Source organism: Ranitomeya imitator, chromosome 3 (assembly GCF_032444005.1).
Source record: "Ranitomeya imitator isolate aRanImi1 chromosome 3, aRanImi1.pri, whole genome shotgun sequence".
Lineage (NCBI taxonomy): Eukaryota > Metazoa > Chordata > Amphibia > Anura > Dendrobatidae > Ranitomeya > Ranitomeya imitator.
In genome coordinates, this window is record NC_091284.1 from 718702948 (window position 1) to 718721067 (window position 18120).

The following is an 18120-nucleotide window of genomic DNA, read 5'->3' on the forward strand; positions in this document are numbered from 1 at the left end:
GTCCAAGGGGAAGATTCACTGAAAGAGGAATAGTCCTTTCTCTTAAGTACCGAAAAAGTACGGGAGCGGGTATGTCAGGTAGCCGCGCTCTGTCTGCGGCCTGGTGGTGTGTCCACTATTGTCTGGCTGCAGGGAGGAACCACTCACGGTGGGTAACACTACGGGAGTCGGCACGGTCAGTTTTCTGGAAGCGTCTGCGCCTGTGGTCTCCGGTAAACTGGCGTAGGCCCTCTGGCTTAGGCCTATTTCGTCCTGACCATGCTGTGCAGGAAGTCTCGCACTCTGTTCCCACACACTATCGCCCAAACTGAACTGGTTCCCACATATTGTTACCCTTTTATGTCCTCCATGCCCCCTGCTCTTAAGTTCAAAAATCTGTTCGGGGAACTAAGCTCTCCCCCCTGCAACACAGGTGACAGCACCGATGGTTCCGGACTTGTTCCGGAAAAGGCATGCTGCGGCCGTCTCTCCTCCTTAAATACACACCTTTTCTGAAAGGTCACAGAGGCTGCAACACCATTAAGCAAGAGACCCCACTAACCAAACACCATGAAGGCCTAGGAGATCTCCAAACAAGTCAGGGACAAAGATGTTGAAGTACAAGTCAGGGTTGGGTTCTATAAAAAGAAAAATTATTTCCAGTCTCTAATGATTTCTTGGAGCCCCATCAAATCCATTATCAAAAGTAAAGAACATGGTACCATAACAAACCCTGAGAGGGCTGCTCACTAAAATGTTCTGCCCGGGCAGGGAGGGTATTAAGCAGAGAAGCAGTATTGAGACCAAAAGTATCCCTGGAGGGGCTGCAGATTTCCTAAACAGAGACTCGAGTATCTGTCATACGACCACAATAAGCATACACTCTATGAAGGTAGCCTTTATGGAAAAGTGGGCAGAAAAAAAATATTTTACTTACATAGAAAAATTGTAAGGCTTGTTTTGAGTTTGCCAAAAGACACGTGGGATACTCCTCAAATGTATGGAGGAAGGTGCTGTGATCAGATGACACCAAAATTTAACTTTTTGTCCACCAAAGTAAACACCGGTGCCAAACCAACACTACTAATCACCCCAACGATACAATCCTCACAGCATGATGCTAGCACCACCAGGTTTCACTGTGGGGATGTTTTTTGGCAGCAGGGACAGGAAAAATTGTATGAGTCGAGGGCAAAGATGGATGGTGCAAACTACAAGTATATTAAGGCTAGGGTCAGATTGCGTTAGTGCAATCCGTTTAGTGCCTAGCGCTAGCGGATTGCGCTAACGCAATGTGTTGTAAAGGGGTCGCATTAAACGTCCCCGCTCTCACAGATCTCTGACCTGCGAGAGCGGGGAACGGACCGCGGGCGCGCCACAAAACACCGGCACATCGCTAGCACGTGCCGAAAATGGCATGCGCTAGTGATACGCGTCCCCATTGCTGTTAATGGGCGCGCTAACGCACGCGTTGCACGGCATTAATTTCGCCGTGCAACGCTGTCCGTTAGCGCGGTCCCATTAACGCAATGGGAACCTAGCCTTAGCAAAACCAGTTTCTCTCAGTGATTTGAGACTGAGACGGAGGTTCACCTTCCAACAAGACAATGACCCAAAGCACTCTGCTAAAGCAATACTCGGATCTAAAATATTTTGGAGTGGCCAAGTCAAAGCCTACACCTTAATCCAATTGAGAATCTGTGGTCAGATTTGAAGACTGCTGTTCTCCACAGGAAACCATCTAACTTGAAGGAGCTGGAGCAGTTTTTACCTTGAGGAATGGACAAAAATTTCAGGGGCAAGATGTGGGAAGCTCATGGAGACTTAAGGTACCTTCACACATAACGATATCGTTAACTAAATCGTTGCAACGTCACGCTTTTGGTGACGTAGCAACGATCCCGCTAACAATCTCGTTATGTGTGACAGCGACCAACGATCAGGCCCCTGCTGGGAGATCGTTGGTCGCTGGGGAATGATCAGGACCATTTTTTTTTTTGTCGCTGATCACCCGCTGTCATCGCTGGATCGGCATGTGTGACGCCGATCCAGCGATGTGTTCACTTGTAACCAGGGTAAATATCGGGTTACTAAGCGCAGGGCCGCGCTTAGTAACCCAATATTTACCCTGGTTACCATTGTAAAAGTTAAAAAAAACAAACAGTAGATACTCACATTCTGATGTCTGTCATCCACAGGGTTAAAACTGCATTCGGCAGGAGCGCTGCTAATGCACGCGCTTCGGCCGAGAGCTTCCCTGCACTGACTGTCAGCGCCGCTAGTAAAGCAGAGCACAGCGGTGACGTCATTGCTGTGCTCTGCTTTGCGGCCAGCGCTGACAGTCAGTGCGGGAAGCTGACGGCGGGGGACGTGACAGACATCGGAATGTGAGTATGTAGTGTGTTTTTTTTTTTAACTTTTACAATGGTAACCAGGGTAAATATCGGGTTACTAAGCGCGGCTTAGTAACCCGATGTTTACCCTGGTTACCCGGGGACTTCGGCATCGTTGAAGACAGTTTCAACAATGCCGAAGTCTTTCCCCTGATCGTTGGTCGCTGGAGAGAGCTGTCTGTGTGACAGCTCCCCAGCGACCACACAACGACTTACCAACGATCACAGCCAGGTCGTATCGCTGGTCGTGATCGTTGGTAAGTCGTTTAGTGTAACGGTACCTTTATTCAATGCAACTTGCAGCTGTAATTGCAGCAAAAAGAGGCTCTACAAAGTACTGCATTAGGGCGTGAATAGTTACGCACACTGAAGTTTTCAGTTAAGGTACCGTCACACTAGACGATATCGCTAGCGATCCGTGACGTTGCAGCGTCCTGGCTAGCGATATCGTCCAGTGTGACAGGCAGCAGCGATCAGGCCCCTGCTGTGATATCGCTGGTCGGGGAAGAAAGTCCAGAACTTTGTTTCGTCGCTGGATCTCCCGCTGACATCGCTGAATCGGCGTGCGTGACGCCGATTCAGCGATGTCTTCGCTGGTAACCAGGGTAAACATCGGGTTACTAAGCGCAGGGCCGCGCTTAGTAACCCGATGTTTACCCTGGTTACCATCGTTAAAGTAAAAAAAACAACCACTACATACTTACCTACCGCTGTCTGTCCCCGGCGCTCAGCTTCTCTGCTCTGGCTGTGAGCACAGCGGCTGGAAAGCAGAGCGGTGACGTCACCGCTCTGCTTTCCGGCCCCTGTGCTTACACAGGGCAGAGAAGCACAGCGCAGGGGACAGACAGCGGTAGATAAGTATGTAGTGGTTGTTTTTTTTTACTTTAACGATGGTAACCAGGGTAAACATCGGGTTACTAAGCGCGGCCCTGCGCTTAGTAACCCGATGTTTACCCTGGTTACCGGCATCGTTGGTCGCTGGAGAGCGGTCTGTGTGACAGCTCTCCAGCGACCAAACAGCAACGCTGCAGCGATCAGGATCGTTGTCGGTATCACTGCAGCGTCGCTTAGTGTGACGGTACCTTTAGTTTGTCCTATTTGTTTGCTTCCCAATAAAGAAAACCAAATGTTCAGAGTTGTAGGTATATTCTTTACATGACCTAACAAAAACCCTAAACAGAGGGGGAAAAAAACACAAAGCCTAGGAAATTCCAGGTTCTGAGGTAGCAAAACGTGAAAAATGCCAAGGGAGGGGAAATATTCGTTTGAAGTATAAAAATGATTATTATACCTAGCTTAAATGTTAGTTTTACTGAATGCTTTGCTCCTATACTGCTCTGTTCCTGAGATATGATCTTCCTGGCTGTATGTAAATCTTGTATTTTTAGCTAGCTGACTGGGTGAGATCCTGAAGAAGATGCATATAGAGAAGAGTTGAGAATCGCACCCCATGTGGCTGAAAAGACTACATTTATATGCAGAGAAGCATGGCCATATTTTTTTTTTTCTTTCTTTTCTGGAGAAACTCGGGAACAAAAGAATAACCTTGCCAGATTTAAGTGAAGAGCAGTATATACTATACATTAAAGTGACAGGTCTTCATTAAAGGAAATGGGGCACTTATTACAGACAGATTTCAAGTTTGTGGTGTTTATTTTTTATCATTTTTAAATTGTTCTATAGGCTGCATATGCTGTTTTAGACAGTAACTTCCTTTGTTTAAAAAAAAAAAAGTTTACAGCAGTTTTTTATGAGCCAGGATTGCAATAACAGGTAACTCCTGTTCCAAATAAAATTGTAAAATTCAAATACGTGCACAGAAGAGCCACTCTAATACCTTAAATATCAAAGCAGATCTCTCTTTATTACCCCATAACCTCATCTTATATAGGCTTTTAGCATTCAAGTACAACCCCTGGCAAAAATTATGGAATCACCGGCCTTGGAGGATATTCAATCAGTTGTTTTAATTTTGTAGATAAAAAGCAGATCACAGACATGGCACAAAACTAAAGTCATTTCAAATGGCAACTTTCTGGCTTTAAGAAACACTAAAAGAAATCAAGAACAAAAAATGTGGGAGTCAGTAATGGTTACTTTTTTTAACCAAGCAAAGGGGAAAAATTATGGAATCACCCTGTAAATTTTCATACCCAAAACTAACACCTGCATCAAATTTAGATCTGCTCGTTAGTCTGCATCTAAAAATGAGTGATCACCTTGGAGAGCTGTTGTACCAAGTGGACTGACATGAATTATGGTTCCAACACGAGAGATTTCATTTGAAACAAGGGAGAGGATTATCAAACACTTAAAAGAGGATACAGCATCATGCAATGTTGCAAAAGATGTTGGTTGTTCACAGTCAGCTGTGTCTAAAATCTGGATCAAATACAAATAACATGGGAAGGTTGTTAAAGGCAAACATACTGGTGGACCAAGGAAAATATCCAAGCGTCATGACCAGAAACTTAAAGCATTATGTCTCCAAAACAGGAAATGCACAACAAAACAAATGAGGAACGAATGGGTGGAAACTGGAGTCAACGTCTGGGCCTGAACTGTAAGAAACCGCTTAAAGGAAATGGGATTTACATACAGAAAAGCTAAATGAAAACCATCATTAACATCTAGACAGAAAAAAACAAGGTTACAATGGGCTAAGGAAAAGCAATCGTGGACTGTGGATGACTGGATGAAAGTCATATTCAGTAATGAATCACAAATCTGCATTGGGCAAGGTGATGATGCTGGAACTTTTGTTTGGTGCCGTTCCAATGAGATTTATAAAGATGACTGCCTGAAGAGAACATGCACATTTCCACAGTCATTAATGATATGGGGCTGCATGTCAGGTAAAGGGCACGGGGAGATGGCTGTCATTACATCTTCAATAAATGCACAAGTTTATGTTGATATTTTGGACACTTTTCTTATCCCATCATCTGAAAGGATGTTTGGGGATGATGAAATCATTTTTCAAGATGATAATGCATCCTGTCATAGAGCAAAAATTGTGAACATTCCTTGAAAAAAGACACATAAGGTCAATGTCATGGCCTGCAAATAGTCCGGATCTCAATCCAATTGAAAATCTTTGGTGGAAGTTGAAGAAAATGGTCCATGACAAGGCTCCAACCTGCAAAGCTGATCTGGCAACAGCAATCAGAGAAAGTTGGAGCCAGATTGAGGAAGAGTATTGTTCGACACTCATTAAGTCCATGCCTCAGAGACTGCAAGCTGTTATAAAAAGCCAGAGGTGGTGCAACAAAATAGTAGTGATGTTTTGGAGTGTTTTTTTGCTTGTTTGTTTTTCATGATTCCGTAATTTTTTCCTCAGAATTGAGTGATTCCCTATTTTTTCCCCTAGGCATGGTTAAAAAAGTAACCATTACTGACTAACACATATTTTGTTCTTGATTTCTTTTAGTGTTTCTTAAAGCCAGAAAGTTGCCATTTGAAATGACTTTAGTTTTGTGCCATGTCTGTGATCTGCTTTTTTTCTACAAAATTAAACAACTGAATGAACATCCTCCAAGGCCGGTGATTCCATAATTTTTGCCAGGGGGTGTATTGTAACAATATAATTGGCTCATCTGATCTCTAAATGTGTTGGCATTAGTACACATACATTGGCTAAAGGTGATTCTGATTACACCAAGCTGAAAAGTTAACTTGTGTCTCTACTCCTTAGTTTTGTTTATCCAAGTTCTCTATGTTTTCTCGAAGTCCGTCACACAAAGACATTCCTAAGGAACGCCTTATCACAAAACACACACACTGGCTTAAACTCCATCTTGGATAGCAGAATATAAAATACTAGATGGTGGCCCGATTCTAACGCATTGGGTATTCTAGAATATGCATTTCCACGTAGTATATTGCCCAGTCACATAGTATATTGCCCAGCCACGTAGTATATTGCACAGCAACGTAGTATATTGCCCAGCCACGTATGTAACCGGTTCAAAAAGACTTAAAATAAAAAATAAACATATACTCACCATCCGAGGGCCCCTTGTAGTCCTGGCGCTTGTGTGTGGTGCACGCGGCAGCTTCCGGTCCCAGGGTTGGTATGAGCACAGGACCTGTGATGACGTCACGGTCACATGACCGTGACATCATGGAAGGTCCTTCTCGCATAGCAGCCTTGCCACCGGAACCTGCCGCTTACACTGCCAAGGAGAGGACATGACGGCAGAGAGTGAGAATAACCTTTCTTTTTTTTAATTATTATTATTATTTGTAACATTAGATCTTTTTACTATTGATGCTGCATACGCATCATCAATAGTAAAAAGTTGGTCACACAGTGTTAATAGCTGCGTTAATGGAGTGCGTTACACTGCGGTCCATTAACGCTGGCATTAACCCTGTGTGAGGGCTGACTGGAGGGGAGTATGGAGTGGGCACTGACTGCGGGGAGTAAGGAGCGACTATTTTTCCACTGGACTGTGCCAGTCACTGATTGGTCGTGGCAAGACAGCTACGACCAATCAGCGAATAGGATTTCCATGACAGACAGAGGCCGCGACCAATGAATATCTGGGACAGACAGAAAGACGGAAGTGACCCTTAGACTATTATTTAGTAGATGGAGAATATTCACAGTAGTCAGGATAGATTAATATAAATCCTGTCTTTATCAGCAAGGACAATATTCTAATATAACCCGTATAGTCTACAGATATTAACAGCTGGTTAGAAAATACTATTTAAAACATAGCTTTTATTATTAAACGCTAAAACCACTATATTACCACATAGATACAAAGTGCCGGTGCTCACAACATAGTGCAAAATAAAACCAAAAGACAATATTGGCAAACCACACATATGCCTCCTCTCAGGGATAATTACATTTTAGCCCTTTTCTAGGTATAGAAAAGGTGAGCAATGCTCACCGATATATGCTGATAAGATGTCAGTACCCCCCTGATGAATATGATTATGAAACGTTGGGAGACATCAGCTCTAAAGGGATTGAGGAACGGAGTGCTACGTTGCACCTACCAAACATAAAGATCCCTGGCACTCTGAAAAGGCACCGCTGGGAAGACCCGGTCCCATGGATGAGTATAAACCTTAATATATTCTGATATAAATCCATTTGATACACCAATTGAACATATACCTATCAATGTATGAAAAAGGGTATATATGTATTCCGGGAGTATCTATGGTTTAAAACATAAGAGAGGTTCTTGTATCCCTCTGTTATATTTTGGAGCTTGCGTTTTATGTGTAAACACCATATGCAGTAATAAGTGACAGTAAGGGGATCCGCTGGTTTTTCTTGGCATCTGCCAGCATGTGTATTTGTTTGTTGGTCTAAACCAGACAGACTTTGGTCACATTATTAAGGCTACGTTCACATTAGCGTTGCGCCGCCGTGCGTCGGCGACGCAACGCGCGACGCACGCTAAAACGCGCGCAAAAACGCGCGCGTCGTTTTCCGACGAAAATCGGACGCACAGAAAATGCTACATGTAGCGTTTTCTTGCGTCCGACGCTAGCGTCGGAAACGACGCACGTGGCGAAAAACGCCACCAAAACGACGCACGCGTCCCCTATGTTAAACATAGGGGCGCGTCGCCGCTGCGTCGCCGCTGCGTCGCCGGCGCAACAGCGACGCACATTGGCGGAACGCCAATGTGAACGTAGCCTAAGTGGACTGTGGGGTGACATTTATAGCATTCTCTCCGTGTTCAGGGAAGGTGCTGAAAAAACGCCCCACAGAGATGATAAGCAGTAATAAAGGGGACTGATGTAGAATCTCCACTATCTGCTATACCTAGAAAAGGGCTAAAATGTAATTATCCCTGAGAGGAGGCATATGTGTGGTTTGCCAATATTGTCTTTTGGTTTTATTTTGCACTATGTTGTGAGCACCGGCACTTTGTATCTATGTGGTAATATAGTGGTTTTAGCGTTTAATAATAAAAGCTATGTTTTAAATAGTATTTTCTAACCAGCTGTTAATATCTATTAATATAAATCCTGCTCTTACTGGTCCAATATTAATCCAATTGTTGATCAAACTCTACACTGAAAGTTTTATGGGTGTGTGAAAGTTATGCAGCATTGAGATACCATCTGTGCTTTTTCTTAACGACTGACCGATAATATTCTGACTCCATAGCTAGGCTTGAAATTTGTGGGCTCTTGAGACTGTTTCTATGGATGTCTAGTATAAATCAATATTCACACACATTTTATTTTTAAGATGAATTCTTGGAGTTATGCACAATTACAATAGGTAAAAGACTATTTTGAACCAGAGCTAGGTATCAAGGTGATGCTCATTCGAGTATGGCTGACTACACTGGCACTGGAGGAAGAAGGGAGGGGTTACTGACACCAAAGTTGGGAAAACAGGGTGAGAGACAGGACAAACTTCTAAAAGGGGCAAACCATATTGAATATCAATGTAACAGCAACAATACACTGACAATACAATACTGTATGTATCCCAATTCAAAGTAGATAAAATCCAAGAAGTTTATTAGATTAATACAAACAATAATAGCCATTCATGTTGGCAACAGGGAGGGGAGTAGGTATGGAGACACACTGGTACAGCAAAGGAGATGGACATGGACTCAAAGTATCCAGGGGTAGAGCAGATCAGGACTCCTAAATAGGAAATCCATAACATCAACAAAGTTAATAAATGGGTCACCCAAAACATATATAGACTTGATACATTAGTCTTGCTCAGCCATAATGACTGGCACAGTCCTTGCGTCTCCTCGCTGGCTGGGTGTTTTGGGTGACCCAATTATTGACTTCGTTGATGTCATGGATTTCCTATATGAGTTTTGATCTGCTCTACCCCTGGATACTTTCGAGTCTCCTTTGCTGTACCAGTGTGTCTCCACACCTACTCCCCTCCCTGTTGACAACATGTATGGTTCTTATCGGTTGTATTAACATAATAAACTTCTTGGATTTTATCTACTTTGTGGTGGTTCATGTACTCCATTTTCTCTGGTGTTTCTCAATTTTATGGGAGTATTCCATCTGTTTATGTAAATCTTGCATTAATGCATTTACCCTGGGAGCGAGGCGTTGGTCCTCCTCGGCCGTGGTATTTTGGATTGCTTTTTGTGACTTTGTATCTACAGTATGTATCTGGAGCGCCCCGTCAGGGCAAGGGGGTACTTGGTACCAGGTCCTTCGGTTCACACGGGGATGTCACGGAGGCTGACCCGGTCTGTGGCCCTGGGACGTCCGTATGAAAGGGGGAAAGGTCTTTAAAGGGATGAAGTTTATGTTCATGACGCCACCTGTGGTATTCGGTCAGGGTGACCGACGCTGCTTTAAGGGGTCCGCTGGGGTGATGTTATGGCAGCTAGATTGTATCCCTTCCCACAGGTGAGGTATATCCCCAGGGCTTCCCAGTGTGCTGATGGTGAATGGCGCAATGAAGAACGAGGAAACAAGGTTGCAGTCTCTTTACCTTTACTGAAGACTTCAGCATCCACAGTCCAGAGCACCAGATCACAGGGCAGGCAGAGTCCGGCCGGTTTGAAGGCAAGTCCAGAGTCCCCTTGTCCAGGTGGAAATCAGTAGCCTTCCCTTGCGCTGCAGTGGTGTAGTCCCTTACTGCCTATGGCTTCACATAAGGGTCTCACAGATGTGGTGTTTTGCTCTCTCTGTCCCCCGTATAGGATAGGATAAAACCCGTATGAGGCGTTTTTTGGTGGAATTTCGCCATAAAAACGCTATAAATCCGCTAAAAAACACTAACATTATGCATCCTATCATTTAGAATGCATTCCGCATTTTTTGTGCATATGTTAGCGTTTTTTTCCGCAAAAAAAACGCATACCGCAAAAAATCCGGACATGCTCTATCTTTTTGCGGATTTTCTGCGGATTTCCTATCAAAATGGACATTCCGGAAAAATCCGCAAAAATTCCACAAAAAATCCACGCAAAAACGCGTCAAAAACATGCAAATTCCGCGAGAAATCCGCGAGAAAAAACCACGTGGATTTCTGGCAGAATTCTCCAGATTTTGTCAGGAAAAAATCCTGACGTGTGCACATACCCTAACTGGTGACTTGAGCCTGTTTATGGGGTCTTTTAGATAACCCAGCTCTGTGGGTGTCACCGTGCCTCCTGGGTGTAGGTGCGGACAGGTAATCTGCAATTGGCTGTCTTGCTGGTCTCTGAAATAAGGCGTAGAAGTCCTTACTCCCTCGGTGTTCCAGCTACCTGGATTCTGCTCCTCAGAAGGAGGCAGGCTGTTCGGGTATGGTCCCCTTCTGGTATCCTCTCCTTTGCTTCGACTTCCTTCACGCTCGCTGCAATACAATTCTGCCTTTCAGTGTCTCTGGGAGCTGCAGCTCTGAGGGCATGCACAGCTCCGTTAACCTTCTGTCCTCCTCAGACTACTGTCTGGATCTTTCTGTGTCAGGAACTAACTAACTTTCCCTACAGTCTACCAGTTATATATATATATATATATATATATATATAATTGTCTAAGGGTTTTTCCGTCTGTCTGTCTGTCTGTCCTGGAAATCCCGCCTCTCTGAATCAGCGACGGGCACAGCATCGTCGTAGAAATCCCGCGTCTCTGATTGGTCGAGGCCGCCAGGCCTCGACCAATCAGCGATGAGCACAGCGACGATGATGTCATAAAGGACGTAGATATCCCGCGTCTCTGATTGGTCGAGGCGAGGATTGGCCTCGACCAATCCGCAACGGGCACAGCGACGATGATGTCATAAAGGACGTAGAAATCCCACGTTTCTGATTCAGCGACGGGCACAGTCTGCTGCGAATTCTGGAATCATCATTGTCCTCCACTGCTGTCAAGTGCCACCATTGTGTAGGGTGCGTGCCTGCGTCTCCCTGTATGTAGAATGGGTCGTAAACGAAAATTCGCCAATGAGGATGACAGAAAAGCAGCAGCAGCAGCAAGAAAACGACAACATCGGGAACAGGAGACATCACAACAAACTGATGCCAGACAAGCCCAGGATGTGGAATCTCACAGACAACGTCGCCAACAGGAGACAACACAAGAAACTGACGCCAGACAAGCCCAGGATGTGGAATCTCACAGACAACGTCGCCAACAGGAGACAACACAAGAAACTGACGCCAGACAAGCCCAGGATGTGCAATCTCACAGACAACGTCGCCAACAGGAGACACCACAAGAAACTGATGCCAGACAAGCCCAGGATGCGGAATCTCACAGACAACGTCGCCAACAGGAGACACCACAAGAAACTGATGCCAGACAAGCCCAGGATGCAGAATCTCACAGACAACGTCGCCAACAGGAGACACCACAAGAAACTGATGCCAGACAAGCCCAGGATGTGAAATCTCACAGACAACGTCGCCAACAGGAGACACCACAAGAAACTGCCGCCAGACAAGCCCAGGATGTGGAATCTCACAGACAACGTCGCCAACAGGAGACACCACAAGAAACTGCCGCCAGACAAGCCCAGGATGTGGAATCTCACAGACAACGTTGCCAACAAGAGACACCACAACAAACTGCCGCCAGACAAGCCCAGGATACAGAATCTCACAGACAACGTCGCCAACAGGAGACACCACAAGAAACTGCCGCCAGACAAGCCCAGGATACGGAATCTCACAGACACCGTCGTCAACCGGAGACACCACAACAAACTGTTGTGCAACAGGAACAACATGATCACCAAATTCATAAAAAACGAATGCTCTACCAACTAAGGCACGACCAGGACAATATTCAACAACTTGCACATTATGTAACAGACAATGAAAGTACAATTCATGAACACTACTGTGGGAATATGAATGCAGTTTGCTCTAAATGCGACTCTCTGAATTTCATTGATGAAAAACCATCTGACAGTTTACTCAATGCTGCCAAAAAGGAAAAGTTATGCTACCGAGACCTCACTACTCAGATCTGTTTGAGCAGTTAATGAAAGGAATGCATCAACATAGTAGAAATTTTATGGAAAATATCAGAAGCATCAACAGTTCTCATGCGTTTGCTTCATTCGGTGCCAACATTGCACCGCCCCCTGGATTCGGACCTTATTGTTTTAAAATTCACGGCCAGATGTACCATCGCACTGGAACACTTCACCCAGAAATAGGACAACCACCAAAATTTGCACAATTATACATCATTAATACAAATGAGGCTACAGAACAAAGGATGAACCTAAAAGAAAACGAAAAGTGTGATGCTGAACTGATGAACCAAATTGCTGTACATTTACAAAAAATAAGCCCATTTGCTGCCGCATATCGCATGCTAAAAGACGTTCAAGCTGAGGAGGAACAGAGGGCTATACAAAATGGTACTGAAATGCCTTCTATTGTCATGGCCATTAAACAAGAACGTAAACAGGATCCCCGACTTTACAACAAACCACGTGTAAGTGAGGTCGCAGTTGTTTTTCAAAACGATGATGGAGAACCTCCTTTTCAAAGGGATATATTAGTCCATCTTAAGCCAGACCAAAACAATCCTTTGGTTCCTAAGACACAACGAATTAGCATTTTGCACAGCAACCTTGATGCTCTTCTGCATCTGCTATTCTTTCCAAGAGGTGAACAACGGTGGCATGAAAACCTAAACCAACAAGGAACTTCAAGAAGAATTACACAGCTGCAATACTACAGTTTTCGTCTGTCTGTCCGAAATTACTTCAATCCTATTTTAAACGGTGGGAAACTGACAAAACAGTACTTAATTGACGCATATGTTAAAATTGAAGCTAATCGTCTAAATTTCATAAGAATGAACCAAAAACAACTTAAAGTTGAAGACTACTGCGTTCTTCAAGAACATTTGCAAAAACAATCAATTGAAAAGGGAATTCCAATTGGAAAAACAGTAATCCTCCCGTCGTCGTTTGAAGGTAGCCCCCGCAACAGCGTTATCAAGATGCAATGGCAATAGTAACAAAGTTTGGAAGACCTGACATTTTTGTGACAATGACCTGTAATCCTAAATGGCCAGAAATGACTGAAAATCTAGAACCCTGGCAAAAAGTTGAACACAGGCCGGACTTAGTCGCACGCATATTTCGACTGAAACTCATCAGTCTTTTGAAAGACATCAAAAATGGACTTTTTGGAACAGTCGTAGCAATGGTACACGTCATAGAGTTTCAGAAACGAGGTCTCCCACATGCGCATATACTAATTATCTTAGACACGGATTCCAAGATTCGTACGGAGGAAGAAATCGACAATATAGTGTGGGCTGAAATTCCTAACCAAGAAAAGTATCCAGAACTGTATAATATTGTAGTCTCTCATATGGTTCATGGCCCATGCGCTGTAGCAAATCCAAAAAGTCCATGCATGGAAAACAGAAAGTGTACAAAAGGGTTTCCAAAGGAGTTGAAACAGCACACTGTTAAAGACTTGGATGGCTACCAATCCTACCGGCGACAACACATTGATAACATTGCTTGCAACAATAAAATTATAAATAACTCATGGATAGTCCCATACAACCCGTACTTATCAAAATGCTACAACTGTCACATCAACATAGAAGTCTGTGCTTCAATAAAAAGTGTAAAATATCTCTTCAAGTACATCTACAAGGGGCATGACAAAGCTAACATCGAAATACAACAGAAAACAGTCAATCACGATGAATCATCAACTTTTGTTGACTCAAGATATGTCAGTGCTCCAGAAGCAGCTTGGAGGACATTTGCGTTTCCAATGCATTCACAGTCCCATGCCATTATACGTTTAGCTATTCATTTACCAAATCAACAGCAGCTTTATTTCTTTGAAGATGCTGAAGTCAAAGATGTCTCAAAAACTTTAAGCACGACATCAACATTAATGGAATGGTTTTTGCTGAACCAACGTAACGAAAACGCAAGGCAGTATTTGTACCGAGAGATTCCAGAGCATTACGTTTGGAATAAAACTTGGAATCCAAGACCACGAGGAGTTAGCAGAATAATTGGACGCATGTATACTGTTAGTGTCAAGGATCAAGAAAGATATTTCCTTCGGCTGTTACTACTACATATCAAAGGAGCTAAAACGTATGACGATTTGAAAACAGTTAACGGAGTATTGCACGATACATTTAAAGCTGCAGCTTTGGCCTTAGGACTTCTATTGGATGATACTGTGTGGAAACTTACTTTAGAAGACGCAGTTACTCTACATATGCCTAAGCAACTTCGTGAATTGTTTTCCTACATCTGTGTATTTGGACCGCCTACAAATCCAGCTCAACTTTGGACAAATTTTAAAGAACATCTAATCGAGGACTACTGCCTACGTCTTCACAGCAGAAGTGGAAGTTGTCAAAATTGCGAATCGTATGCCATGCAAAATGTCCAAAATATCTTACTACTACATGGAAAAACGTTTTCAGATTTTAATTTGCCCCAGCCTGTCATTCAAGTTCCACAAGTTCCAGAGTATGACGAAGCTTATGAATTATTGCTGGCAACAGAGAAGACAAACTCCTTAAATGAACAAGAACGGATTGCATATGACACTATTGTGAGCGCTATAGAAAACCAAGCAGATGCAAGGCCAAAATGTTTCTTTATTGACGGTCCAGGAGGGAGCGGTAAAACATACCTCTATGAAGCTTTAATGCATCACGTTAGAGGGTTGGGGAAAGTCGTATTGCCATCGGCTACAACAGGGATTGCAGCAAACCTTTTACGAGGAGGTCGCACTATCCATTCACTCTTTGGGATACCAGTTCCAGTCAACGAAATCTCTATTTCCAGAATAAAACAAGACACATTTGCAGGAAGACTGTTAAAAAATGCACATGTTTTCATACTTGACGAGTGCACCATGGCACCCAAATACGCTTTTAGCTTAATTGACAGACTTCTGCGTGAAGTAATGACTACAAATGTTGCTGAAAAAAATAAAATTCCGTTTGGAGGTAAAGTTTTTGTCATTGGTGGAGATTTTAGGCAATGCCTTCCAGTCATACTAAATGGAACAAGAACAGATGTTATCGAGTCCAGCTTAAAAATGGCTGACCTTTGGAAACAGTTCAATAAACTCCAACTAATTAACAATATGCGATCTTCGGACCCAGAGTATAGCAACTGGCTTCTTAAACTTGGCAACGGTGAACTTGGCAACCAATACAACCTTGGAGAAGATATTATTGAAATACCAGAATACATGTTGTGCACTGACTGCATCGTAACTGATGTTTTTGGACAATGCATTGAAATTGATGTGAACGACCAAAGCAGTGTTGAGAGGGCCTCTTCTCATGCAATTCTCTGTCCCAAGAATGATGCCGTGGCTCTGCTAAATTCCCGTGTGATGGATAGACTGCCTGGTGAGTATAAGTTGTATAAAAGTGATGATTCAGTGGATGTAGACAATGAAGATGAACGAGAGCATTATCCAGTTGAATTTTTAAATCGTCTTACGCCATCAGGAATGCCATCCCACAGACTTCAACTGAAAGTTGGAACAATCATAATGTTGCTGCGGAATCTAAATACGAAAAACGGTCTATGTAATGGAACTCGCCTTATTGTTACTGGACTCCATTCTCACGTCATTCAAGCAAGAGTGATCACTTGATCAGCAAAAGGAGATGAAGTGTTCATTCCACGCATTGATTTATGTCCTTCAGACACGGGTCTTCCATTTAGGCTTCGGCGTCGACAGTTTCCAATAAAACCAGCTTTTGCCATGACAATAAACAAGTCACAAGGTCAAACTCTACACCGTGTTGGCATATATCTACCGCAGCCCGTTTTTGGTCATGGACAACTCTACGTTGCATTTTCAAGAGTTAAAATGAGATCCAACGTCAAGGTGCAAGTTCTTCCTACCCCTTTACAAGGAAAGTTGCTTATAGGTAGTCAAAAGGTATTCACAAGAAATGTGGTGTACAAAAATATTTTGGCTTGATATTGTTAATAAATATATTATAGTGTCAATGTCCTTCTTTTGTCCGATGATTTATTTAAATACAGTTACAGTTCATGTAATGTGGTTTATATATTTTGATGATCTGTTTCATAATTTCATTCAATTGTGTTAAGTTCTATGATGTAGATGTCATAATGGTTGCCATGGCGACAATGTAATAAAGGTTGCCTCAACCAATCAGCGACGGGCACAGTCTGCCGCAAATTCTGGAATCATCATTGTCCATATACTACGGGGACATGCATATTCTAGAATACCCGATGCGTTAGATTCGGGCCACAATCTAGTATATATATATATATATATATATATATATATATATGTATATATATATATATATATATATAGAGTGGGGCAAAAAAGTATTTAGTCAGTCAGCAATAGTGCAAGTTCCACCACTTAAAAAGATGAAAGGCGTCTGTAATTTACATCATAGGTAGACCTCAACTATGGGAGACAAACTGAGAAATAAAAATCCAGAAAATCACATTGTCTGTTTTTTTAACATTTTATTTGCATATTATGGTGGAAAATAAGTATTTGGTCAGAAACAAACAATCAAGATTTCTGGCTCTCACAGACCTGTAACTTCTTCTTTAAGAGTCTCCTCTTTCCTCCACTCATTACCTGTAGTAATGGCACCTGTTTAAACTTGTTATCAGTATAAAAAGAAACCCGTGCACACCCTCAAACAGTCTGACTCCAAACTCCACTATGGTGAAGACCAAAGAGCTGTCAAAGGACACAGAAACAAAATTGTAGCCCTGCACCAGGCTGGGAAGACTGAATCTGCAATAGCCAACCAGCTTGGAGTGAAGAAATCAACAGTGGGAGCAATAATTAGAAAATGGAAGACATACAAGACCACTGATAATCTCCCTCGATCTGGGGCTCCACGCAAAATCCCACCCCGTGGGGTCAGAATGATCACAAGAACGGTGAGCAAAAATCCCAGAACCACGCGGGGGGACCTAGTGAATGAACTGCAGAGAGCTGGGACCAATGTAACAAGGCCTACCATAAGTAACACACTATGCCACCATGGACTCAGATCCTGCAGTGCCAGACGTGTTCCAATGCTTAAGCCAGTACATGTCCGGGCCCGTCTGAAGTTTGCTAGAGAGCATTTGGATGATCCAGAGGAGTTTTGGGAGAATGTCCTATGGTCTGATGAAACCAAACTGGAACTGTTTGGTAGAAACACAACTTGTCGTGTTTGGAGGAAAAAGAATACTGAGTTGCATCCATCAAACACCATACCTACTGTAAAGCATGGTGGTGGAAACATCATGCTTTGGGGCTGTTTCTCTGCAAAGGGGCCAGGACGACTGATCCGGGTACATGAAAGAATGAATGGGGCCATGTATCGTGAGATTTTGAGTGCAAACCTCCTTCCATCAGCAAGGGCATTGAAGATGAAACGTGGCTGGGTCTTTCAACATGACAATGATCCAAAGCACACCGCCAGGGCAACGAAGGAGTGGCTTCGTAAGAAGCATTTCAAGGTCCTGGAGTGGCCTAGCCAGTCTCCAGATCTCAACCCTATGGAAAACCTTTGGAGGGAGTTGAAAGTCTGTGTTGCCAAGCGAAAAGTCAAAAACATCACTGCTCTAGAGGAGATCTGCATGGAGGAATGGGCCAACATACCAACAACAGTGTGTGGCAACCTTGTGAAGACTTACAGAAAACGTTTGACCTCTGTCATTGCCAACAAAGGATATATTACAAAGTATTGAGATGAAATTTTGTTTCTGACCAAATACTTATTTTCCACCATCATATGCAAATAAAATGTTAAAAAAACAAACAATGTGATT

The 18120-nt window shown here is 43.3% G+C and overlaps 1 pseudogene; it reads left to right on the forward strand.

The window, feature by feature from the left end:
* Positions 1 to 8934: 8934 nt before the first annotated feature.
* Positions 8935 to 15466, forward strand: LOC138671741 (uncharacterized; annotated as a pseudogene).
* The last annotated feature ends 2654 nt before the right edge of the window (positions 15467 to 18120 follow it).